Here is a 27,211-nt window from a genome sequence, read left to right as displayed (position 1 = left end):
AGTATTTATATATATAAATTGGAGATACTTCCAGAGTAGAAGCAAGTATTAGAGATAATTGTAAAAGCGCAATAAATGTTCAGTCTCTTCCCTACTTAACCCCATTTTCAGAATCACAAGCCTTTGTTTAAGAAAACTCAGTGGCTTTCGGGTCTCATTTGCTTCTCCATGACTCAAACTCTCTCAATTTAAGTTCTCATCACACCTCATTCATGTCTGCCTCTGGGCCTTTCCTCACGCTGTATCTTCTACCTAGGATGCCCTCATACTCTCATTCACCAATACAAATCCCAGCACGCTTAAAGTCTCTCTCAAGTTCTTCCTGCTGCCTTAGAGTACCTTCTCAAAGTCCAGGCCAACAGACTCTTCTGTCCCTTCTGCTCCTTCAGGCACTTTCCCTGCATTCTCCACTCTACCTCTGGTGGATGACAACATTAGTGTCATGGAGGTTGGTGATCTCTAGATACTGGGATTTTATGTACAGAATTTTTTACTTTTTTGAGGACCAGCATCAGGCTACCACCTTTTATTTTGCCAGGTGAGAATATATTATTAAATCTTGTCTTCTAGTGTTATCATCATATCACAAAACAACGATATTTTAACAAAATAAAAGTTATGGGGGAAAAAAATCTCATACCAAAGCATTGTCCTTTAAATGGAATAAACTCCACTTCATAAAATGCTCACTGCATTGCAGGCTTTTTGCTCCTTTTGCCTTGGACTGATAAGAATATTATCAAAGGCCAGCTTCTGCAAAAATGCAGGGGAGTCCCCAGTCCACTCAATCACCTGTCCCTGCCCCTGGGCAACATAGTGACAATGTCCCCAACAGCTTTCACTTACTAAACAGTTGCTATGTGCTAGATCCTCTGCTAGGTGCTTCATACATTAGCTCACTAAATCTTTTTGCACAACCCCTTGAAAAATGGATTATTACCACCACCACTTTTAAGATGAGGCTCAGAAAATTTAAGTAACTGGCTCAGGTCACAGTAATGGTAAAGTGATTGAGTTATGCTTACAGTACAAGACAGTTGGACCCCAAAACCTGCGCTCCTTCTTCTACTTCATTCCTTATCTCCTACAGCAGGAAGAAATTTTTGAATGCAGGAGCAAAAGGAGATATCCTTCTCTTTCTTTGTATAGTCCATACTCACAGCATGCATTAATTCATTGATTCAACCAATATTTATGAAGAACCAATGCTCTGGTAGGTGCTGTCCTAGGTGCTGAAACACAGAGTTAAGCAGGGTAGGCAGCAGTTTTGCCATCATAGAGGGTACACTATGACATGTATGCACATGCCAAATGGTGATCAAAAATGCAATGCCTTGTTGGCAACTCCTTGCTCAATTCCAAGGGCTTTTTAAATACCAAGGCAATAGCCAGGTGGGTACAGATGTTAAAATATGCCCTGGGCCCCTCTGGTCTCAGAAATTATCTGGGTTCTCGTATTCTGCCTGCCTTTGCTATGGAAATTGATGAGCCAAAGGCTCTTTTCAGACTGGCAAGCCCATGCGCTCCAACTCCACTTGATTTATTAGAAAAAGAAACTGAATTTTAAAAGGACAGATGCAGGATTGATTCTATACCTTAAAAATGCTTCCCTCACCTCCCTGCTTGGCCCCAGGTCCCCTGGCCCCCTGCCCCCCAAGCCCCCATTTGCTGCCAAGAAGATCACAGCAAATTTATCTCTCCAGTGACTAATTTCATCCCCTCAGACCCACTATGATCTTACACCTCTTCAAATCTGCTCTCCCCTTTATCAGAGTCCCAGTGACCTCCACCTGCCTTTTTCTGACATCCCCCAGGGCGACGGTCCAGATCACTCTCTATGCCATGGTTTCAGAGAGTGCAGCAGTTGTGGCTGCTGTGTTAATTTATTCAGCCCTTAATACCAAGCAGCTTCTCAACCAGCTCATTCCCAGCTGTCTGGTTCCTGCAGGACAATGTTCTGAACTCACTAACCTCACACCTCAGGCCTCTGAACCAGAGCCTCATCACATCACTGGCATACAGATCTCATCACAATCTGACAGAAGCTTCATAGCACTAGACCTGACAGAGCAGTCATAGCTGGAAGGGCCTTTACCAAGTCCACCAGTGCTATTCAATGAGAGCTCTACCGACATTTTAAGTGGAACGCCAAGGTAATGGGGTGTGTGATTTCTCCTTGTGTGGAGCTCCCTAGTATGGCATGGAGACTGAGGCATCCTTGTCTTTCTTTACTAAAAATAAATCCCAGGGACAGCCAAACATGGGCTCACACATTCCCAAATTCCCCTAGGAAAGATCCAGTTGAGAAGCACAGTACCTATTCTATTTATAAATGAAGTAACTTGTCCAAGGTCATTCGGTAATTCAGCTGCAGACCTGATGTTCTGATGGTCTGATGTTCTGATAGTGGTGGAATAAAGTGAGATTCCACCACCACTTCTCTTTCTCAAGTGAAAAGCCCTTGAGTGAGAGAAAGAGCATTAACAGTACAGGTTTAAGAACATTCACCAGAACCAGTCCATGGGACTACCGAATCAAAGTGAAAATGAGTTGGAGCTTGTCAACTTCCAAGAGGCAGTTAATACAGTTTAAAGAGTATGTATGGGCTTTGGAATCAGATTAACATACATATTGGAAGTCCAGTACTGCATTTTATCATTTTATTAGCTATGTGACCTTGAGCAAGATATTTTGGCCTCAATGTCCTTATCTGTAGAGACTACAGTAGTTCTTGTCTTATATGGATGAAAAGGGAAGACATTAAGGTTTTCTCTTCCCTACTTCCATGGGGTCAGGAAGTCAGAAGCAGCTCAGTGACATACTGTGGCTATGGAAATGGAGGGGAAGAAAAGGGAATGCCAGGAAGGAACTGTGGGCAGAAAATTCTAGGGGTGGTAATGGATCCTAGACACCAGGACTGCACCAGCACACCCTCCAAATGAGATCATGTGCAGTGAGCAGAAGTGTTAAATCTTTTGGCTCTGGGGCCAGTGTCAGGATCAAGAGGCAACACAGTGGAGGTTTTGGGCAAAAGGCTATGAGGAAGAGTCAGCAGTGGACAACTGGAAGCCAGAGTGGCATTGGCCAGATGTACTGGTTAAACCAGTGAGAGGACAAGATTGCTGGGGTAGTGATGGCCTTCAGCTCCTTTAACTACAAGGCCACTTTTCTGTGTAGATAGAAAGTTCGTAGAGTTCAGAGCAGCTTCTGAGTCATTAGAAGTGCTTAAGTCCCACCCTTGTCCCTCATGTCCATTGTCATTGCATTGCACTAGGGGAGGGGTGAGTGAGGGAGAGGGAGCTGGTCTGGCCCGGTAGGCACCCTATGGGAGCCACCTTGTTTTTCATCTCTGAGTAAGGCTTTGGAAAGAGACTCAAGTGTGATGCCTGACTTCTAGAGGCAGTAAAGGGAGGGTAGAAATTAGACCCTCCCTTTCCCTGTTCATATAATTTGCCTCACTTTAGCTTTTAAAATAAATTTTTATTATGCAATATTTGAAACATATAAATAATAATACAACTGGCAGCCATCCACCTACCACCCAGATTAGGAAATACAGCTGAAGCCCTTCATGGTTCTCTCTATGACAATACTCTCCCCATCCTCTAGAAATCATCATGATCTAGAATTTGGGCTTTATTGTTCCCACAAATGACTTTATACTTTTATTACATATTTATTTATCCATGAACAACAATAAGAATTCTTTTGCATGTTTTCAAACTTTATATCGATGGTATCATAAAATATGCATATCTGACTGAAGCTTGTTCTTTTTTTCCCCCTTCAACGTTAGGTTTGTGTGATTTATCTGTGTTGACATATGTAGCTCTGGTTTATTACTTTGCTCTGCTGAAACGTTTATTATTTCAGAATGCCACAATTTATTTATTGATTCTTCTTAATACGTAATAGAAGCTTGATTTTCCCAAAGTTTTTCTCTTACAAAATGCTGCTGGGAACATTCTCCAGCCTGAGTCCACACACACATGAGGAGATAATGCCTTTTGACCCATCCCTAACTCCTTTACCTTCTTTTCTAGCTCACATCTTTCCCTCACCCTGCACCTAAGCCACTCTGTTTGGGCCCCATGCTTAGATGCCTATGGCCTAAGCAGTCTCTTGTTTCCCTGAACTGATCTGGGAATTGCCAACTTGACTTTGTCTTTGGGAGCTTTTCCAGGGATTCATATTTCTGTCCTCCAGTCTCAGACAAGTGACCCACCCCAAGCTCCACTAAGTCCTATGTGACTTGCCCTGGCTGTGCAAGCTCCTTCCTGGCTCCCACCTGACCAGACTATAAACTCCAAAAGACAGCAATGGGGACTGACTTGTTTCATGCTGCAGCTCCAGTTCAGGCACAGGACCTGATACACTTTGAATATTTGTTGGCTGGATGAATGCATGAATTAATGTTCTATGGAGAAGGGATGTCAGATAATCAGGATTATGGATGCACTTAACTTGCAATTATCTCTACCTGGATGTCACCAGGCCCCCACCATGGGTCCTTAGCTATTCTAGTAAGCTAAGGTCCACTCACGTGGACCCTGGGCCTTTTGCAAACTAAGAGCACTCATCACTTAGTGACATCTTCCCAGATAGGCAAAGACATCCAGTCTGTCCCATACAGGATAAACCCTAGGGCCCCCGGTCATTTGGGGGCATATGAGAGGAACCACTTAACATTGGTTGGTCTGAGGTACTCCTAATGGTGAACCCCTGGAGCACTTACCCTGTGGAAGGCAGTGGTCCCCTTTCTCTGGCAAGATTGCCTTTTAATACAGAGAAAATGCTACAGGGGAAGCACCTGATAGCAGAGCCATGCCTGAAAGCAGATATTGACAAGACGAAGAAGAAGGAACTACAAAGGGCCTTAGACAAACAAGTAATAAAGAAAGAAACATTCTGGTAATTGTGTGGAGGTGGGTGGGACTGAGATGCAAACATGGGAAACTAGGGGTACTCTAGTCAAATAGCAAATCACAGTAGGACAAAAACCACAGAATAAGGATAAAAAGGATTTACAATCAGTCCTTCCACAGCCCCTTACTAATCTGAGACCTTGGTTAGGTCATTTAGCCTTGTGTAATAACAGAAAACTACTATGTGTCCACTACAACCTGTGACTCTAGGCATCATATGGCATTTTCTAATTGAATCAGAGCATCAACTCAGGGTGCTCAAACTCAGACCCCACAGCCAGGCAGGCTGCATCCCAAGCAGATACATCTAACTGCTGCACGACGCTGACTCCTCACTGGATTGTGATCCAATGTGGTTCTTAACAACATCCATGTTAGACAGATGAGGATGATACATGGGAAACCAAGGCACACAGTTACACAGTTAGTGAGGATGCTGCAATTCAAACCCAGGGTGTTCAGTTGGGGTTCCACAGCACAGTCACTTTGAAGATCATGAAGCAATTGCTCCAGAAAAGGTTCTCTAGCTCAACCTTGTAAATTATCTCCAAAGTCCATGAGATAAGTCCAAGCCCATCTCACAGGAATTTCTCCACTGAATCCACTTTAAGAACACATTCAAAGAAGTTATGGTGTCAATGACCTCATGCATTAGTAAATTTATTTTATAAATATTAAACCCCTACTGCATGCAAAGAACTGTTCTAGGCTTCACAAATACGGGGAATGAAAACCCATAAAGTCCCTCCTTTTGAGATGCTCATGCTGGAATGTGCAAAGGTCCATAGCTCAATATAATACCAAGAAATTTAGCAACAATATGCATTAGGAACAATGAAAAAATTGTCTGGAGGAAAGCACATCTGATTATTCAGGGTGGCAGGTGTGGCCTATGTGATGTGGCCTGAAGCAACTCATAACTCATGTCCCACCCCTGGGTCTTCAGTTTCTCTGTATTTAAAATGGAAACATTAAACAGGATGATCACTTGAGTTCTTACAGTCCCATTGTTCTCTGGATCCTATTTTAGGGCTTTTATATCAGTAGCAATCAAACCCTGGGAGACCATCAGAGGCTGGGGGTTAAGACACAGCCAGGTGAACAGAGCTCTGGAGCCTCAGGTGGGCACAGTGGGTCAGCGTGGCTTGGACTAGGGGGGCTCGTGCTGTCAGTCTCTTCAGAACAAGCCTACTCTTGGCCTTTTTGCAGGCACCTGAGCTATAAAGCTGGCAGTGCCATCAAAGGCAGGCTGGTGGCTGCAATATGAAAGGATTGTATTCCCTCTTATTGATAAATAAATTCTTTTTCTCCTTAATAGCCAAGCTGGTGGGTTTTATTATAAGTGGTTTGCACTTAGTGGAGAGCCAGGACTGGCAATGCTGCATCTTTCATCTCCAAATATTAATTAATTTCCATGATGCTTTTTTTAATCATGAAAAAACGAGATTGGTGGCAATCAGCCAAGGGAAGAGTTGGGGAGAAGAAGGCAAATGATATATAAAGTTAGAAAAAAAAAAAGCACAGATAAGGTGGAGGGAGGCAGTTAGAGATGGGGAGAGTTCATAAGACAGAAAGTGAAGGGTGGTAGGAAAGGAAACTGATATTTTACAAACACCTACTACATGGGGCCTTACTAGGTTCCTTGCCTATATTATTTCAATCAACCCTGAAACCAATTTGTATTACTATACTCATTTTATAAATGAGCAAATTGAAGCTCAGAAAAAGTCGATGACTTTCTTAAGATCAAAATATAATAAATAAAAAATACAGAATTTTAACACTAGATTTTATAGCTCAGAAAAAGTAGATGACTTTCCTAAGATCAAAATGTAATAAATAAAAAATGCAGAATTTTAACACTAGCCCTGACTTCATGTCTCAACCTCTCTCAACAACATCCATTCAACCTTCAACAAATATTTATCCAGTAAGGATTGTGCCTCAGGCATAGTACCAGGCACAGTACAGCCTCCAGCCCTAACAAACACACAGAAGGGTATTTCAATCAATCTTGGTATATCTGGAAGGCCTCCCAGAGGAGGTGATTTCTAAGCTGTGACTTGAAGGATATAGAGGAGTTAGCCTAGGAAAGGAGACTGGAGGAGAAAGGACATAAGGTAGAGCATGAGTTAAAGGTTAGAGGTGAGGGTTTAGGATCCATTAAAGTAACTACAAAAAGCTTATATGGCTGTTGGGTCTTGAGTTAGAGGTCAGAAGGGGTAAGCCATAAAGTGGGAGGGGTCAGACCATGCAGAAAATTATATGACATTACAGGTGCCTGGATTTTACTCAGACAGCAATGGCAAAGCCACAGAAATGATGCCATGATTTTAGTGTTACAGAAAAAGCCAGCTGATCGCAGTGCAGAAAATGAATTTAAAAGGAGATAGGACTATTGCAGCCACCCACGTGAGAGATCATAGTGACCTTCAACAGGGTAGTGGTCCTCAAGGTGGAAATAAATGACTACAGGCCTTATGCAAACTCTCTAAACTCATGTTTTTTCTTAGAAGTGCTTACAAGATGAGGTTAGTTGGAATAAGAATGACAATACTCTCTAAGCACCCAGAGGAAGGACTTCAGAGAGAAGGACAGCATGGAAGAAAATGTGATCAATATTTTCTGCTCCTTTGTTACTACCCAATCCATTAGCACATACTGAGACTTCAGGATATGCCAAGCAGTCTTTTAGATGCTATAAGGATGCTTTTACCTCTTTCCCTTCACAAAGTTTCCAACTGGTTAGAAAAGGAGGGCATACTTTCTTTAAAAAATACCTAACAATACACATCAGAGAGGTACAGACAAGAAGTGGGATGCAGAAAGAGTAGTTTGGGTTGGTATAAATAGAAGTGGAGGGGGTAGGAGAGAAGATTGATTATTTACTAGCACATTCTCTACATGTTGTGGTTTGAATTGAGTTCCCCAAAACAGATAGGTTGAAATTGCAAACGCCAGGACCTTGGAATTATTGTATTTGGAAATAGGGTCATTGCAGATGGGTCACTGTAGTTAAGCTAAAGTGAGGTCTAACTGGAGTGGGATGGGCTGATGTTCTTATGAGAGAGAAAAGATGGTCAGAAGACAAGGCCACAACATGGAGTTGTGCTGCCACAAGCCAAGAAACACCAGGGGCCACTGGAAGCTGGAGAAGACAAAGAAGACTCATCCCCTAGAAGGCTCTGGAGGGAGCATGCATCTGACAATACCTTGATTTTGGATGTCTAGCCTCAGAACTGTCAGAAAATATATTTCTGTTGTTTTTAGGCCACCTAGTTTGTGGTACAGTCATCCCTCGGTATCTGCGGGGGATTGATTTCAGGCAAGTCCTTCTGTAAAATGGTATAGTATTTGCATATGACCTGTGAACAACCTCCATATACTTTAAATCATCTCTGGATTACTGATGATATTGAATACAATTTAACTGCCATATAAATCGTTGTTAGGCTATATTTTTAAATTTTTACTTTTTATTGTTGAATCATTAGTTTTTACTGTGTTTTTTAAAATATATTTTTGATCATAGTTGGTTGAACCCACAGATATGGAATCCATGGATACAGAGGGCCAACTATACTTTGTCATGGTAGCTCTAAGCAATTAATACTCACTTTACCCTCCTCCAAACTGCATGAGGTGGGCATTTTCAGTTCCAGTTTACAGTTCAGGAATCCGAGACCCCAGAATTAACATGGCAGACCACTCCACCAATATGTAGGGGACCTGTGCTCAGCTGCCCACTATGGGGGTGGTTCTGGAGGTAAACTTCAAAGGATACACAGGAAGTAGAAATTACCAGATCTGAACATGTGAAGAGCAGGAGAGCTTTATTCCATTTTGTCATGCATTGCTTTTGTCCCTAGAAGAAGTGACTGTTTACTGCATGTCAGGTACAGGTTTGGAGCTGAAGAAAAATCACAGTTGAATTAGACATGGTTGCCCTTGAGGAATTCACAGTCCAGCGAGGGAGAAAGATATGTGACCAGACACAATGAGGTGAGCAGCCTTATCACTGTGCAGACAAAGCGCATGGAAGCACAGCCCCTAGGTACTTCCTTATTTCCCTAATCGAGAGACATCTTGATGGTAAGGCATCTACTGACTTAACAACAAAAAGGAAACTTGATCACATCACGTGAATGCACCACACTTCAGGCATCAAAATTTTAAATTCCCAATTGAAAAACAACAACAGTAAAATGTGGGAAAGTGCACATCTTAGAATCAGGGAAATACTATAGCTCTGCTCAGAACAGGGATGGAAGGTTTTCTAAAGATTATGGCACTTGAGTTGAATCTGAAGGATGAGGGGGAATGTGCTGAGTGAGGGAAGGGGTCTGGAAGACAAGTTACTCACAGGGTGGTGAAGCTTCTTCCCAGAAAAATCCCCTAACAAAATGCCAGCTCCACAAAAGCAGGGACTCAGGCTGCTTTGATTACTGCTCTATTTGCAACATCTCAAAGAAACCATAGGAGGCTCTGTGTAACTATGTGTAGATAGAATGAATCTGCATTACTAGGGTAAGATTGTGTATGAACCACACTAAATGGTGGAAGTTTGGCTTCCCTCATCTGAACACTCATTTTTTCTTTTATGAAACCTCTACCCTACACCCAATCAGAGGTGATTTCTGGGAATGCACAGGTGGGTAAGACAAACTCTAAGGGCTCTCAGTCGACAGAGGAGATGACAAATAAGCGATTTCCATACTGTGTGATGACCTGTCACACTGTATGATACATGCTCTGATGGCAAGAACAAGGTGAGGAAGAGCAGACACGTTTGTGGAGGAGGTGACATTCAATTGGGATTCAGAGGACTCGGGAGGATGAGCAAGAGATTAGCCTGGTAGAGGAAAGAGGGAGATGCTCTAGAAAGAACAGCAGCTACATTAAGAAAGAGAGAAAATAGGCCGGGTGCAGTGGCTCACACCTGTAATGCCAGCACTTTGGGAGGCCAATGCGGGCAGATCATGAGGTTAAGAGATCGAGCCCATCCTGGCCAACATGGTGAAACCCCGTCTCTACTAAAAATACAAAAATTAGCTGGATGTGGTGGCGTGCACCTGTAGTCACAGCTACTTGGGAGGCTGAGGCAGGAGAATTGCTTGAACCCGGGAGGCAGAGGTTTTGGTGAGCCGAGATAGGGCCACTGCACTCCAGTCTGGTGACAGAGCAAGACTCTGTCTTGGGAAAAAAAAAAAAAAGAGAGAAAATAAAGGAGGGAGGGAGAGAGGGAGGGAGGGAGGGAGGGAGGGAGAAAAGATAAGAAAAGAAAAGAAGAGGAAGGAATGAAGGGAGGGAGGGAGGAGGGAGTGGGGAAGCAGAGGAAGAAGGAAAAGTTCATAGCATTCTGGGGGCTGCAAATAGTTCACTGTGCCTTGGAATGCAGCCTGGAAGGTAAAATACATGGTATGTGTTACTGGCAGGTCATGCAAGGGCCAAATCACAGGGACATGCCTAGGCAGGGGACTAGATTTTATTGGGAAAGCAAAGGGAGTTCCCAAGATATTTGCTAATAGATCCAAGTTCTCAGACACTTTCTACCTGCTTTGCAAGGCAATCTCCTCTGACCAGGCCACATTCTCTCACCCCAGGAACCGCAAACACATTGTCCCTGCAGACCACCAAAGGGCAGGATTGAAAACAGTATCAGGAGAGGGAGAAGGCTTGTGTGACATTACCTTAACATTCTTTGTCTCCTTGTTTTTTTTTGTTTGTTTGTTTTTGTTTTTTGTTTTTATCAATTGGTGATTAATAGGCCTTATATTTCCCCCCCAATCGATTCTCAAGAGAAGTGTTATAATAATGTGTCAGGGAGGTGTGGATAAGCAGCATGATGGAGCCTGGTTTATAATACAGTTTGTAACAGATGCTAACGTTCCGATTATGCATTCCAGCATCATTTATACCCAGCTCCATGGCACGGTAAGGCTCGTCACATCATAATTCTCCAAAGCACTTGCTATTAATCACTCATTTATTATTAAAACACATTGTATTCATTCCGCCTGGCAACTGGAGCAGGGCAGGCTCTATTTATCCAGAGTACTTATCTGCAGACTTTGTCAACCTCAGCCCAGAGGAGCGTCCAGCCCTCCAGGATAGCTGAGAGCTTTGAAGAGACACCTGAATGCAGAAGGGAACACAGGACTTACAGAGGACATGGATCTCATCTGAAGGGCTATCCGGCCCTGAGAGGGCTAAGGGCTTCCAGAAACCAAGACCCTCTGTCCCCTGGTTGTCTCCTCTTACTGCTTCTCCCTTCAATTTGAAATATCTTCCCTTTAAGTGAATTCTGCTGGGCTTTTTTCTGTTCCCCGGTATCTCAATATCACCTGGGGAGCCAGGGCTGCCCCCACTTCCTGGGCTTGTATCCAGGAAGCCACGGAGTTTTGTAGTCAAATATAAGGGCTATAGGGACAAATCCCTTGCCTTCTAGCACTCATTATATGAGGGTAAATAAATAATGTAACTTCTTTGTCCCTCAGTTTTATCAGCTGTGCAAGGGGGTTGATAGTAATAGAACCTACTTCATAGAGTTGCTATTAGGATAAAATGAGTTAATTCTGACAAAGTTCCTATAAAATGCCTGAAATACGATTCCCATCAGCTCTTGTTACTACTTATTAAAACAGTCCTAGTATTTCCTAGACGTCCCCCACAACCATTTATAAGCCGGGTTATGGAGGTCCATTCATTGACTCTATAAATAGCTGTTGAGCATCCCAAATGTACTGGGTATTGTTTTAAGTACCAGAGACACATACACACAAGGCTCAGTCCCTTCTTCAAGGGGCCCATCCACTAGCAATGTAGTGTTGTCAAAACAGTGCTCAGAACTCTAGAGATCTGGAAGCCCCTTTTTTATCCCCCCAAAAATCTGCATTTGGTTATGCTTTCCAGTTTACACAGTCCATTTTCTGCTTACCACTACATCAAGTGCTCACCTGAAGGTAACAAACACCCTGATCATTCATCTCTCAACATCAGGTGAGTACCCAGGGTCCTTGAGGGTTCCCACCCTTTTAATGAAATATGTCAGCCTCCCAATGTACAGAGGAAAATTTAATGATTTAATAAAACATTTTATTTAAAAGATTTTAAAGGCCTTTGAATCTTTCCTTTTGCACCACCCAGTAGTAACCACCAATCTCAAATTTGGTGTTTATGATTTCCACGATTATTTTGGTTAACATTTATTACACAGCATATGCCTATAAACAATATAGTTCTGTGTACGTGTTTTCAAACTTGATATAAATGATACCACATCGTATATATCTTACCGCTTGCTTTTTCTAAGGAATGCATTTTATTATGAAAAAAGCAAACATATGCAAGTAAACAGAATAGTATAATGAACTCCTATGTATCACCTGGCTTCAACACTTGTCAGCATTCAGCCATTCTTGCTCTACCTATGCCAGCAGAATACCCTACCTCCCATCAATCAATAATTACAGCTTACCGTTCTACTTTCACATATATTTTATAAACATCTAAAGGCATCAATAATAACTGTATGCTTTTAAAAGGCAGATAGCTGTGTGTGGTGGCTCACACCTGTAATCCCAACAATTTGGGAGGCCGAGGTGGGTGGATCACTGAGGTCAGGAGTTTGAGACTAGTCTGTCTAACATGGTAAAACCCTGTCTCTACTAAATATACAAAAATTAATCAGGTGTGGTGACAGGTGACTGTAATCCCAGCTACTGGGGAGCCTGAGGAAGGAGAATCGCTTGATCCCAGAAGGCAGAGATTGCAGTGAGCCAGGATTGTGCCACTGCACTCCAGCCTGGGCTACAGAGCCAGACTCCATCTCAACAAACAAAATATAAAATATCAAAATAGAGAGTGGATGCATCATGTATCCCTATCCATATCAAGATACAGAACATTTATATCTACAGAAAATTGCCTCCTTTGCTCAAACTCCTTTTACCCTCCTGCCATCTCACACCCCAGAAAACCATCAGTTTGGCCTTCTCACCTCAGATTACATGTTCCTATTCTATAACCTCATACAAATAGAATCATATGGTATATAGCCTTCTGTGTTCCTTTTAGGGGAGGGTGTTCAGCACTGTCTCTGAGATTCACCCACATTGTTCCATGCTTAGGTAGTAAGCCGTGCTAAGTAGTATCCCATTGTAGGAATATAGCCCAATTTGTTTATTCATTTTCCCATTCATGAATATTTGGGCTGCTTCCAGTTCTTAACAATTATGAATAAAATTGCTATAAACATTTGCATGCAGTATTTGTTTGCATTTCTCTTAGATTAAGGAGTGGAACTGCTGGGTCAAGGGTACATATATTTTAACTTTATAAGAAATTACCAAACTGGTTTCCAAGGTGGTTGTGCTCTTTTACGTTTTCTCCAGCAATGGACAGGCATTTCATTTGCTCTACATACTCCCCAACCATTGTTGTGAACTGATATTTCATTGTTCAAGACTTTTGCTTACTTTTATTAAATTGTCATTTTATTGTTGAGTTGAAAGAGTTCTTTATACATTCTGAATAGCAGCCTTGTCAGAAATATGCTTTGAAAATAATTTCTTAAGTGTGTCTATTTTATATAATAATGATATATTTTGTTGATAAGAGTTTTGTTGCTCACGCCTGTAATCCCAGCCCTTTGGGAAGCCAAGGCGGGTGGATCACGAGGTCAAGAGATCGAGACCATCCTGGTCAACATGGTGAAACCCTGTCTCTACTAAATATACAAAAAATTCACTGGGCATGGTGGCACGTGCCTGTAATCCCAGCTACTCAGGAGGCTGAGGCAGAACTGCCTGAACCCAGGAGGCAGAGGTTGCAGTGAGCCGAGATCATGCCACTGCATGCCAGCCTGGGGTAACTGATATTTCATTGTTCACGAGCGAAACTCCATCTCAAAAAAAAAAGAGTTTTTGTTTTGATTTTTTTTGGGTGAGTGGTGGGGGACAGAGTCTCACTCAGTCACCCAGGGTGAAATGCTGTGGCACTATCATGACTCATCGAAGCCTCAATCCCCCAGGCTTGAGCCATGCTCCCACCTCAGCCTCCCAAGTAGATGGGACCACAGGCATGTGCCACTATGCCTGGCCAATTTTTAATGTACTTTTACATTTACAGAGATGGGGTCTCATTATGTTGCCCAGGCTGGTCTCAAATTCCTGTGCTGAAGCAATCCGCCTGCCTTAGCCTCCCAAAGTGCTAGAATTACAGGCACGAGCCACCACGTCTGGTTTGTTCTAACTTTTATGAAGTCTAATTTATCATTTGTTTTTTATTTCAGAGTTTTCAGAGTTTTGTCTTGCCTATCCTGTAAACATATTTCCCTGCTTTCCTCAAGAAGCCTTATAATTTTAGCTTCTATATTTAGAACTAGGATTCATCTTTAATTAAATGTGGTATGGTGTGAGGTCAGACATTTGTTTTTGTTTTTGTTTTTGCACACATATCCTGTTTAAGGACAATTTGTTGAAAATACTTTTCCTTTTCCTTTGAGTTACTTTGCTGCTTTTGTCAAAAATTAATTCACCATAAACATGTGTAACTATTTATGTACTCTCTGGCCTGCTGCAGTGATTGATGTGTCTGTCTTTATGCCAATATCAAACTGTCTTAATTACTGTAGCTTTATGTTAAGTCTTGAAGTCAAGTAGTTTAAGTTCTTCAGCTTTCTTTTTCAAGATTGTTTAGGCTATTCTAGGTCATGTGCATTTCCATATAAATTTTAGAATTATTTTATCTATTTCTATTTTTAAAAAGCCTTATGGAGTTATGATTTGAATCATGTTGAACTATGGATGACTGTGGGAAGATTTGACATCCTAACAATGTTGAATTTTCCAACCCACAAATATAGCATATCTCTGCATTTATTTAGGTCTTCTTTAACTTTTCTCAACAATATTTTGTAGTTTTCAATATAAAGGATTTACATATCTTTTGTTAAATTTAAAATCAAATATTTTATATTTTTATAAAATTGTGAATACATTTTTAATTTTAGTTTCTGTTGTTTTCTGCCAAGATGTAGAAATACAACTGATTTTCTTTATGCATCTTATAGTCTGAGATACTGTTAAGTTTATGTAAATAGTTCTTCGTTCATTCCTCAGGCTTTTCTTATAAAATTGTATACTATCTGTGAATTTGAATTAATTAAATAGAACTTCTGTTTACAGAAATAAATTCTTCCTTTTGAGTCTTTATGCTTTTAGTTTCCCTTGCATTATTGAACAGGCTAGAGCCTTCATACAATATTGAAGAGAAGATTCAACATTCTGACCTTCTTTTTCTAATGTTAGGGGAAAAGCATTCAGGACTTCCCCATCAAGTATTAACAATAGACTCTTGTACTGCTGTCTATCAGATTAAGGATTCTAGTTTGCTAGAGGATGACTATTCTAATTTGCTGAGAATTACTGTCATCAATGAGTGCTAGATATTGTTAAATGCCTTTTTTCCGGCCGGGCGCGGTGGCTCAAGCCTGTAATCCCAGCACTTTGGGAGCCCGAGGCAGGTGGATCACGAGGTCAAGATATCGAGACCATCATGGTCAACATGGTGAAACCCCGTCTCTACTAAAAATACAAAAAATTAGGTGGGCATGGTGGCGCGTGCCTGTAATCCCAGCTACTCAGGAGGCTGAGACAGGAGAATTGCTTGAACCCAGAAGGCGGAGGTTGCGGTGAGCTGAGATCGCGCCATTGCACTCCAGCCTGAGTAACAAGAGTGAAACTCCGTCTCAAAAAAAAAAAAAAAAAGCCTTTTTTCCATTTATTAGGATGATCATATACATTTTTTGCTTTAATATATTAATTGCAAATATTACATTGATAAGTTTTTAAATGTTGAACCAAACTTGTGTTCCTGAGATAAACTTCAATTGATCGTGATAGAGTATTCTTTTTATATATTTCTGAAAAATTTTTTGTTACAGATCCTTGCATCTATGTTAATGAAGAATATTTCTTCTCCTGTAATGTCTCTGTCATGGTTTAATATCAAGGATCAACTCATAAAATGGTAAGATGTTAAAACATATTTTTTCCTCCCCTATTTTCTTGAAGACGTTGTGAAAGATGGTACTACTTCTTCCTTAAATGTTTGCTAGAATTCACCTGTGAAGCCACTGGGACCACGAGTTTGTTGAAATGTTTCCATTTAAAAATTCTATTTTTTTCATAGGTATAGTAATTAATTTCTATATCATCTTGTGTTGGTTTTGGTTTTCTAAGCAGTTGGTAAGTCGACTTTCTCAAGGCCTTTGCTCATTTCTTCTGAACTGTAGCATTTTCTTGCATGATGTTTCTTGTGATATTTTCTTTTTATCATTTTAACATCTGTAGGATTTATAATAATATTCTTTCCTTAATTCATGTTATTATATTACAATAACTTGTGTTTTTCCTCTTTTTGTGTTTTGGCCTAGCTAGAAGTTTATCAAATGTATTAATCTTTTTAAGAGCAATTTCTGGATTTCTTGTTTCTCTATTTTTAACTTTTTAAAATTTCTGCTGTTATCTTTATTATTTCCTTTCATCTACCTACTTTACATTTAATTCCCTTATTTTTGTTTTTGTTTTTTATTGGTAGAAACTTAGATCATTAATTTATACCTTTCTTCCTAATATAAGCACTCAAACTTAACATTGGTTTCCTCTAAGCACTGAATTAGCTTCATCCCTTGCTTATTTATTTGTATATTAGTTAATAATTACAAAAAATAATGACAGTTATGAAAATAAAATAATAAACACTAAAATATTCTTTGTACAGATTCATCTTTGTTAACATTTCTTGACATTTCCAAGTTCTCTCTTGCTTGTTCTTACTATATATACGTGTGGGTGTGTTTTCTGAAACATTGGAAGGTAAGTTATGTATATTGTAGACCTTTATCACTAAATAATTCAGCATGTATTCCAAGAGTAGGAGTACTTTCTTACATAAGCACTGCAATTACTAAATTCATACATTTACATTTATGTTATATTTTAGTGCATCATCCATATTCTCATTTTGTCATTTAACCAAATAATGCCTTTTATAATATTCTTTTCTCCTGTAGTGCAGAAACCTGTCTAGTTGTCAAGTTTCTTTAGCCTTAGGTAATCTAGAATGTTTTTACGGTCTTTCCTTATCATTTAGGGCAATAACATTTTTGAAAAATACAGCCCTTCTACCATTTAATAGAAAGTAATTCATTTTGAGTTGTGTAATGTTTCCTTGTGATTAGGTTTAGGTCATACGCTATCTTAGGATTTCACATTTGGAGATACACAATGTCCATTTTCCCTCATTGGTGATGTTAATTTGATCATTTATTCAAAATGTTGCCAATTTCTTGAGAATATATTTATTCTTTATTTAACTGACAATTCGTATATGAGAGACACTTAAAATTATGCAAGTATCTTTCTCTCATCAAAATACGCCTCCCTAGATTTAGTACCCATTGATAATTCTTGCCCATTTTTACTATGATGATTACAAAATGACAATTTTTAATTAGTTATAATAATGTAATTATTAACTAATATCCAAATAAATAAGCAAGCTCCAACACTCCTTCCATATTGACTAGTTAGCCCTTAACACTCTAATGCCAGCAAGAAGCCTCCCTTCTCCTGTATGTCTGCATATATGTTTGTATTTATGTATGCTATTTAACCTATCTATCTATCATCTATCTATCTATCTATCTAACTATATATTGAATATATCTGTCTGTCTACCTAATGAATCTATTATGGGTATTAATTCATGCATTTCTATTTTTCCATGATTTGTCATTCATTACTATCCTTAATCACTTGGTGTTCAAATTTTTAGAAATTTGGTCAGTGAGAACTGCTTAAAGCTAGCTCCTGTGTCCCTGTAACATCCTCCCACCATTTTTTAAAGCACTTGCTTATTTTCTTGCATAGAAAAATATTCCAGGTTTATCTTTTACCCCGGTTCCAGCCCTGGAATCTGAAAAGCCCTAGCCTAGTTTCTTTAATTGAGAAACAGTAGTAAAGACAAAATTATGGGTACTATTTATACTTATTATTCCTGGAGTATATTTGCTTCTTGGCCCTTTAGCAAACAGAGTTAAGAAATACATGCATGAACATATATATGTACATGCATATTTACATAAAGACACATAGCACAAACCTGGATATGCATACATGCATGCACATACATGTTCACATAAACATGTATATACACATACACATATACATATTTAGAGATATTCCCAGTTCCAATCCATCCTCCATAGAATAATTTTGTGACTTCTCCTGTCCCATATTGTTTGTATACCTTCTTTCACAGTGAGAACATTGACCCTCAATATCATCAACATATCTCCTCTTTTGGCTGGGCACAGCGGCTCACAGGTGTAATCCCAGCACTTTGGAAGGCCAAGGTGGGCAGACCACTTGAGTCCAAGAGTTTGAGACCAGCCTGGAAAACATGGCAAAACCCAATCTCAACTAGAAATAAAAAATAAAAAATTAGATAGGCGTGGTGGTGCTTGCCTGCAGTCCCAGCTACTTGGGTTGCTGAGGTGAAAAGATCAGTTGAGCCCAGGAGGTGGAGGCTGCAATGAGCTTTGATCATGCCACTGTACTCCAGCATGGGTGACAGAGTGAAATCCTGTATCAAACCAAACAAAGCCAAACAAAACCATTTAATCTTTTTATCAGTTCTACAGTATTTATAAAATACATTCAGAATTACTTCATTCAAACACTACGACAGGCAAACCTACTCAAAGGAATTTATCAATGACTCTCAATTCTCCCCCATCACAATTCCAATCTGACCAAAACTAAAGGTAGTCAGAAGTTGTGTTCATAAGGTACTTGAAATAGTTTGTTCTTTATTCCCTTTCAGCTAGTTATGATATTAATTTGAAATACAATTAGATTCATTTGTCAGTTTGCTTTCAGTTTTAGGGTTCTCTCTTTTGCATTTTTTGGCTTTAATTTAATTTAGGGGTTATAATGACATTTTATTATTAGCATGCCTCCAAAAGTCAAACATTTAAAAATACATAACTAGAAAAGTGTCACTCCTTCTTGTACTTTACTTTTCCATCCCACTTCGACTCACATCTTATAGGCATCCAGTTTCATTATTTTCTAGTTTACCCTTCTTGTGTTCATTATGTAAAGATAACAGATGTGTAGATGTTTCCTTACCCTTTTCTTATACATATGCTCCTTTGTACTTTGCTTTTTTCACTTAAAAATATCTCTTTGAAATCATTTTATATTAGTTCACTCTATTAAGTGAATTTGCCAGAGTTTATTCAATAAAACTGCTTTGCTGAAACTTTCGGGCAGATTCCAATTTTTTGAAATTTCAAATAATGCTACAATAAATATCCTGTTCATGCATATTTTATATAGTTGTAGGTATTCCTAGAAGTGGCTCTCACAAATTGTGATATGATAAATTGTCTTTATCATTTCAATTGAAATATTTTGTCATTTTTCCTTGTGATTTCTTATTTGACCTATATATTATTTAGAGATATATAGTTTAATTTCAAAATGGTAATTTTTATTGGTTTCAAATGTAATTATGCCACTGTCATATAACTTACCCTATAAGATTTCAAACTTTTGAAGTGTACTATGACTAAAGGCATTTATGTTATAGGGTGTATCTTGGTGAACACTCCATTTACAATTGAAAAGATTGTGCTTTTTGCAGTTATTGGGTTTAGTGTTCTATAAGTGTCACTTAGGTCAAAGCAGTTTATTGTGTCATTCATATATTTCATACCATTGCTGATTCTTTGTGTAATTATTTTATCACTAAGAAGAGTGTTAAAATCAACTATAATAGCAGATATATCTATTTCTATTTTAGCTCTGTTACTTTTTTCTTCATTATATTTTGAAACTCTGTTAAGTGTATATCCATTTACAATTGTTATGGCTTACTGACTTATCAACCATTAAATAGAATATATCAAAAAATATGCAATTTTTCTTAACCTTAATACTCTTAATCTTGAAATTTATTTTGTCCGATGTTATTTTAGCCCCTATACTTGGTTACAGTTAGTATTTGCATGGAATATCTTTCTTATCTTTTTACTTTCAACCTATTTTGTCTATTTTTAATCTGTATGTTAACCTATGAAAATGGGTTTCTTGTGAGCAACATGTAGTTAGTTTTTTTATTTTTTCTGGCAACTTCTACAACTTATTATTTTGTTTTCTGTTTGACTCTGTTTTTTGAGGATTATGCATGTTGACAATATGTATAGCTCTAGTTCATTCATTATCACTGCTCTGTAATATACTATGTCACGAATATACCAAAATCTAGTTTTTCATTCTGCTTTTGATTGCCACTTAGGTTGTTTATGATTTTTTATATGTACAAACAATGCCAAAAATATACAGTCCTGTGCATGTCTCCTACGGACATGTATGCTCCAAGGCAAAGGTAAGGGAACAATTTCTAGATCTTAGACTATGAGAATCATCTATCTTCACCATAAAACTATTCACTTACATGAGTACAAAAACAATGTACTTTTGCTAGTTTACACTTTGATCAAGCATGAATGAGCATTTCTGTTGATCAGCATCCTTTCCAACACGTGGTAACATTACAAACACCCAAACACATCCCCACCACATGTACTATCTGATAGTTTTAAACGGACTCTCACTGCTATATAAATCTACATCTTTCATATGTATATTGGTCATTAAGCCTTCCTCAAGACTTGCTCATTCATATACTCTACTCTCATTTTTTTAGCTGAGAAATCAAAATGTGGAGGCATGATTTGCCCAAGATCACACAGCAGTCATCGATTAGACGTAAGTCCAGGTATCATAACTCTGAAAATAATTTTTTCTCTCCTTATCAATCTATCCATCCATCCATCCTAATACTATATACAGTTTATGACTAGGGGTGTATATGTGTGTGGGGGTCTGTGCATGTGAGGGAGAGAGATGAGATAGTATGAGATAATATTTCTAAAATTTATTATTTTGGCTTGAGGTTTTCAGATCCAGTTCTGATAAATAGAACATTCAAGACAAATCACCTCCAATATACCCCTTCCCTCCAATCCTTTTCTCGAGTAAAATAGAAAGAAAATCAATAACAACCTTAAGGACATGTCCTCAGAAGACAGTCCCCAATCTTGCTTATCTTATAGAATGGACTTAAAGGCTGAACAAAAAAACGTGGGCATCAAGTCAGCCCCAGCAACCACGTTTTTCTCTCTTTCTGGCATACTTTCTAAGGCATTTCCCAGATTAGGATGGGGACCCAGGGCAGTGGCCCAATTCCTATCCAGGAACAACTCTGGGAAGTCTGCCTTCTGTGACTGCCACAGGAAACCTGGCTCCTCCTGGCCCTCTCCCTGCCCCTGGCTCTCCTGGCCTTGCTGCTGCCACTGCCTCAGGAATGATCATTAGCCTGGGTTTAGCAGCTGTGCCAGCAGCAGGCAGGACAAAGTCCTGATGCCCTGGGCTGTAGCTGCAGAGAGCTGGCTGGGAAGGGAGGGCTCAGCTGCCCATGTGCCAGGCATATGTCAAATCCAATTTGGGAGAGGATCTTGTTAAGCCTCCTTATCAGATAACACATCCTCCTTTAAAAAAATCATCAGTTAGGAAGGCTTTGCAATACCTACCAAACACCCATGCTGAGGTCTGATAATGTTTTCTGTCAAGAATAGATTCTTTATATCCCATCAGTCCCTGGGTTCAAGGGAATTTGATTAGTCAGACAAGGCTTACCTATAAGCCTTGCTGGCCCTAATCAGTCTCTGCCCTTCAAAAGCTTTGTGACTCACTCTTTGTGACGATATAGTCCAGCATCTTCACCAGTAAAGAGCATAGGGCTCTTTTTGTTTCCATCCTGTTACCCTTTCAAAATTATGGGCACCAGCCAGGCATGGTTGCTCACGCCTATAATCCCAGCACTTTGGGAGGCCAACCTGGGTGGATCACTTGAGGTCAGGAGTTCGAAACCAAACTGGCAAACATGGTGAAACCCAGTCTCTACTAAAAACACAAAAAAACTTAGCTGGGCATGGTGGCAGGTGGCTATAGTCCCAGCTACTCAGGAGACTGAGGCAGGAGGATTGCTTGAACCCCAGAGGCGGAGGCTGCAGTGAGTGGAGATGATGCCACTGCACTCCAGCCTGAGTGACAGAGTGAGACTCCATCTCAAAAAAAAAAAAAAAAAAAAAATATATATATATATACACACACACACACACACACACACACACACACCCAAAATGACAAAACAGATTGTGAGTCTGTGGCAAAACTGTACCTTTATACATTGCTCATTGACAGCATAAGTTGTTCTAACCCTTTTGAAAGTCAAAACTCAAAAGTATATGCACTCTGACATTCTACTCATGGGGTTTTCCAAACAGGAGAGTGGAACTAAAATTTATTGCCTATCTATCCTGAGCTAGGCACGTTATTCTGCTGCTAATTCTGCAGGTCAAGCCTTGACACTTATCATTCCCATTTTATTGATGAGGAAATTAGAACAATGGCTAAGTGACTTATCTGATATGGTACCATTATTATGAGGGAGAATCTGCATTCAAACGCAGTCTGATTCCAATCCCCTGTTTCTTCTACAAACACTGCCTTGGGAGGATTGCTGTGGATGAACATCTTCATTGCACCATTATTTCTAATAGCAAAAGCTGAGAAAAGCAAAGTAGCTCATAAGAGAAGAATGTTCTAGTAAATTATGAGAAATCAACCCAATGGATTATTTTGCCATCTTATAAATGAAAATTTTAAAGATTATTTAGTGATATTGGGAAAATCACATCATATAACATTAAGTCAAGATAATAGAATACAAAATTATTTCTATATAATGATTATAACTATATTAAAATGCATATCCATATGGAAAAAATGCTCATGGGAACTTGGAATATAAAAGACCTTTTTAAAAAGGTATTAGTAACTAAAAGTGATTTTCAGAAATAGTCGTTAGTGTTACAAAGTTGTATTTGAAGAAATTCACTAGTCTTAGTGGAAAGAATAATATATTCAGAATAGAAACCAAAATCTGAACGCTATCTCTTCCATATTTTAAATGTATGAAACTGAGCAACTTACATATAATCTCTGAGCCTCAGTCTTTTTCATTTGTAAAACAGTGATAATATTAACCTCATAGGGTCATAGGGCAAGTTAAATGCATTAGAATGCCAACACATGCTGAACTCATCATAATAAAGTTAATAACAAAAAGACATCCCTGATAAGTTTATTAAATAAATAAATAAATAAAAATGATGGTCCTTTGCAAGCTTCCACCACCTCCAAACTTTTCTGTGGATTTTCAGTTGCAAGACAGGCCAAAAAAAAAAAAAAGCAAAATTTCAGCTCACACACATAAGCATGTTTATCACAGGGCAGCCAAGGGAGGTGGCTAAGTAAGAGCAACTCAGTCCTTGATCACATAATTCTTAGCCGAAACCAGCCACAGATCAAATGCTTCACCAACATGGAATGCATTATACATTAATCCCTAGGCTCTGCAGTGAAACCAACCCTTCCTTGGTCCTCGAGCATTTACAAGATAAGGCCTTGTTACAGGCTGGGTAACAAGATGCTCCCTGAAGCCTCTTAGGATGAAAGTTCTCACTCCATAAGACTTTGTAAGCTTGTGTCTGTGGGATGTTGTGGGATGATTTCTCCAGCTTCAATATTGCTAAGAGTACAGGATACACACAATAGGATGGAACCTATTAATATTACTATGTGGTCTTATGGCTGAGCAGCTGTGCTCACCAGGCTTGGGTTGCTCTCAGTCATGTCCTTATTTCCCAAATCAAGAGTAGGGTCAAGTAGATTGGGGAGTGAGAAACCGTGGAAGGCATCAGACATGAAACACCTTCACTGGGGGCTAAGTAAGCACTGATGGGTTTTGAGTAACCAACAGTAGCATGATCACAGTATCTTGACTGTGGAATCTTCACCTGGGCTGTGTGCACAAACCCGACGTGACCAATGGACGATGATCCTTTGGTTGGAGTAAGCAGTCTGCAACTCTAAGAAGAGGAGCTCTCTGCTTCTAGCCATGCCTGAAAAGAGGGGCAAAGAAAGCTGGAGGAGTAGGGTGGAGAAAGAATAATATTATTGAGATTTACTAAGTATCAAGTATATGCCAAGAATAAAATGAGTCACACCTGTAATCCCAGAACTTTGGGAGGCCAAGGCAGGAAGATTGCTTGAGCTCAGGGGTTTGAGACCAGCCTGGGCATCATGGCAAGACCTTGTCTCTACTAGAAATCAAAGACTGGCTGGGTATGGTCGTGCACACCTATATCCTAGTTACTTAGGAGGCTGAGGTGGGAGGATCACTTGAGCCCAGGAAATCATAGTTGTGGTGAGCTATGATTGCACTACTGTACTCCAGCCTGTGGCAATATAACAAGACTCTGTCTTGAGAAAAAAAAAAAAAAAAAGAAGATAATGAAAATTAAGCCAGGCACGGTGACTCATGCCTATAATTTCAATGCTTTGGGGGATCAAGCAGGAGGATCACTTGAGCTCAAGAGTTCAAGACCAGCCTGAGCAACAAAGTGAGAACCTGTCTGTGTATATATATATGTGTGTGTATATATATATATATAATAGCTGGATGCAGTGGTGTGTACCTGTAGTCCCAATTACTTGGGAGGTTGAGGCAAGAGAATCACTTAAGCCCAGGAGTTCAAGGCTGCAGTGAGCTATGAGTAGGCCACTGCCCTCCAGCCTGGGAAACAAAGAGAGACCCTGTCTCTGAAAAAACAAAAAGCTTGCTGATGTAGTACTCACCTCCTGCTAGAAAGATACAGATATCCCCATCATTTAGAAGATGAAGAGCTTGAGGCACCAGATTTGCATTTAGTCATCCATCATCTATTCATTGAGCACTTACTATAGTCTAGAAACTATGCTTCAGAGGGGACAGGAAAGATTATCACAAGGTGAAATTTCTCATCCAGTGCCAAGCATGTTCATGAGGCTCCTCAGAATACACTATTCCCTGAAGTAGATGCTCTTAGATCAAGAAGAAATTAGTGCAGTTGTCCAAGCTAGCTAGTCCTTCCTGCCTGCACCTAGTTGAATGGAAAAAACCTGAACAGGATTAGAGAAAGTCCTTTAAATGGTTCAACTTTAAGCAGTCCCTTAGCACATCTCTTGGCTCATAGCAAAGGAAGGCACAGCTGGCATTCATCAATTGGGAAGACAGCATGTTCTGCCCCACAGTCTAAACCCAGGCAGGTGGCTCTGGAAAGGTCTGTGAGAGAGAGACTTCTGCATGGCCTGGCCCTTTTCCCATCAAGTAGGAAGAACGTAAGATTTGAAGCAAGAAAAAGAAAAAAAAAATACCCGATTGAACCTAACTCCACCACATGCTTGCTGTTGTTTTTGGCAACATTTCTAACTTCTTAGATCCTCATCTGCAGAAAGGATTTTTGTGGGGAGCTAAAATCAAGTCAGGGATGTACAATTTGCCCAAAACCTGGTGCCTAGCATCGTTCTTTCTCCCAGAATAATGTTTCTGTGTTGAAAACAGTGAGGGTTAAGTGTTATCCTGAGAAGTGAGTGGCAGGTTCAGCCTGTGATGCAAAGAATGGAGGCACAGACACAGCCAGCATTATTCCTCAGAGCTCATGGAGAAATCGCCTGGAGCCACCAAGAGCTGTGGGTAAGAGGAGGCAGACACAAGGTCAGGAGGCAGAGCAATCAGTTAAGACAATGAAGTCCAGCAGGTGCCAGGGCAATTTGATAATTCCATCCAGCTCTGATTATATAGCCCAGGGCCGTGTCTAATGAGCACCTTGTGATTACTGTCTTGCAGAATTGGGTACCTAGAGATTTCAGGGAACCACTTAGAACAGAGAAACAACTTTCCCTCCTCCGTTGATCATTTCACTGACCAGTAACCTTCAGGGTCAACACATTAGTTAGAGCCAACTCCGTTTTGCTTTTGTTTCAGCCCTCATCTCATTTAATTCTCTTGGGACATGGAAAACAACTGCGTGCTTCATCACCCCATTGCACACCCTGACTATCCAAGCGGATAGCACAGTCATGTGCTACATTAGCCAATCAACCTGTCAACAATTAGAGCATATATCCATGTTTAAGGAGCTCTGGAAATCTGAATCGCAGTGCACCAGAACTGATGTTTTCCAATCATCCATTCAGTGTTGGAATCTCCTCAATGTTGCCCATAACAAGCAGTCACTCAACCCCTGCTTGAATTCTTCCTGGGACTGGAGGCTGCCTACTACCCAAATAAATTATTTCACATAGACCTTAGTGCTGAGTATCAAGTACAGTGGATTCTCAATAGATGTTGAAGAGATGAAGGCTATTAATTGATGGCTTTAATTGTTTTTCAATCATTCATCAATCCATTTGTTAGCACTCCTTCTCTTCTTCACTTCTGGTCTCATGTGGCTTGGAGCTGCTCAAATATTTGCAAGTGTAACCAAGCTGAAAATTTTTAATTCCTCCAAATAGTCCTCCTATGGCTTTGTTCCTGGACCCTGTCCTATCCTGTTTCCCTGTTCTGGATAATGTTTCTTGCAGGATGTGGCACTTAAAATTTAACAAGTTGAAAACACCGTATTTCAGCTGTAACTTGACCAACACTCCTGTTATTCAGGTATCTATGCTTTTACCCATGTAGCACAAATAGTATATATAATTACATAAGTGAAAATGTGTTCCAAACACATATAACAATTTTGACAGCAGCTAATGGGGAGGAGGCTCATGGGATTCACTCCTTACGGGTTTTGAAGCCCCAAACTAGAGATAGACCCAGAGGAAGGCACGAAGAAAGGGAAAGTATATGTTACCAAACATGAAACAGCATGAGATTAACACCCAAACTGCTTGGTGTAAGACAGTGTTGAGAGTATAGACAACTCTTGACAAAGTCACAGAGAAAGCTGTTTGACCTGCAGTTACTGGGGCTCCCTTTCTTGAGCACCTTCTTCCTTCCTGATTCAGCTGGCAAGGTGGACTGACCACGATTAGAACTGCACTGACCTGGGTTTGAATCCTTGTTTTATGCCTTTCTCTCTCTAGGCCTCTTTTTAAATTATTTAAATAATGGGGACAATGTGTCCCTCCTCAAGTGGCTATTAAGGATGGTAATGGATAGAACCTATCACAGGGCTGGGAATTCACTTAGTATCAGTTGTCACTGTTTCCCACATGAGTCTCCATTTTCATTAGAAAACTCTGCTCTGAGTAAAGGTGTTA

General features: G+C 39.9%; 1 protein-coding gene and 2 long non-coding RNA genes across 5 annotated transcripts in view; 1 reads left to right on the top strand and 2 right to left on the bottom strand.

Moving 5' to 3' along the window:
• Positions 1-1,965, bottom strand: part of LOC144582642 (uncharacterized) — a 71,209-nt gene extending 69,244 nt beyond the window's left edge. Inside the window, exon 1 of one of the 2 annotated variants that reach the window (XR_013535762.1) lies at positions 1,026-1,965. This is a non-coding gene — a long non-coding RNA (uncharacterized LOC144582642). The remainder of the gene's footprint in view (positions 1-1,025) is intronic. The other variant, XR_013535763.1, reaches the window with a different exon arrangement.
• ASIC2 (acid sensing ion channel subunit 2) overlaps positions 1-27,211 on the bottom strand; it is a 1,111,991-nt gene that overhangs the window by 1,044,120 nt on the left and 40,660 nt on the right. The gene's annotated exons all lie outside the window — the stretch shown is intronic.
• On the top strand, positions 1,796-27,211 carry LOC118154012 (uncharacterized). The gene is made up of 4 exons (XR_004743939.3): positions 1,796-2,153; positions 15,871-15,956; positions 20,706-20,777; positions 25,932-27,211. It is a non-coding gene; the product is annotated as an uncharacterized LOC118154012 (long non-coding RNA).

This window comes from Callithrix jacchus, chromosome 5 (genome assembly GCF_049354715.1).
Source record: "Callithrix jacchus isolate 240 chromosome 5, calJac240_pri, whole genome shotgun sequence".
Lineage (NCBI taxonomy): Eukaryota > Metazoa > Chordata > Mammalia > Primates > Cebidae > Callithrix > Callithrix jacchus.
The sequence above is the reverse complement of the archived record's forward strand: the minus strand, read 5'-3'. Positions and strand labels throughout refer to the sequence as shown.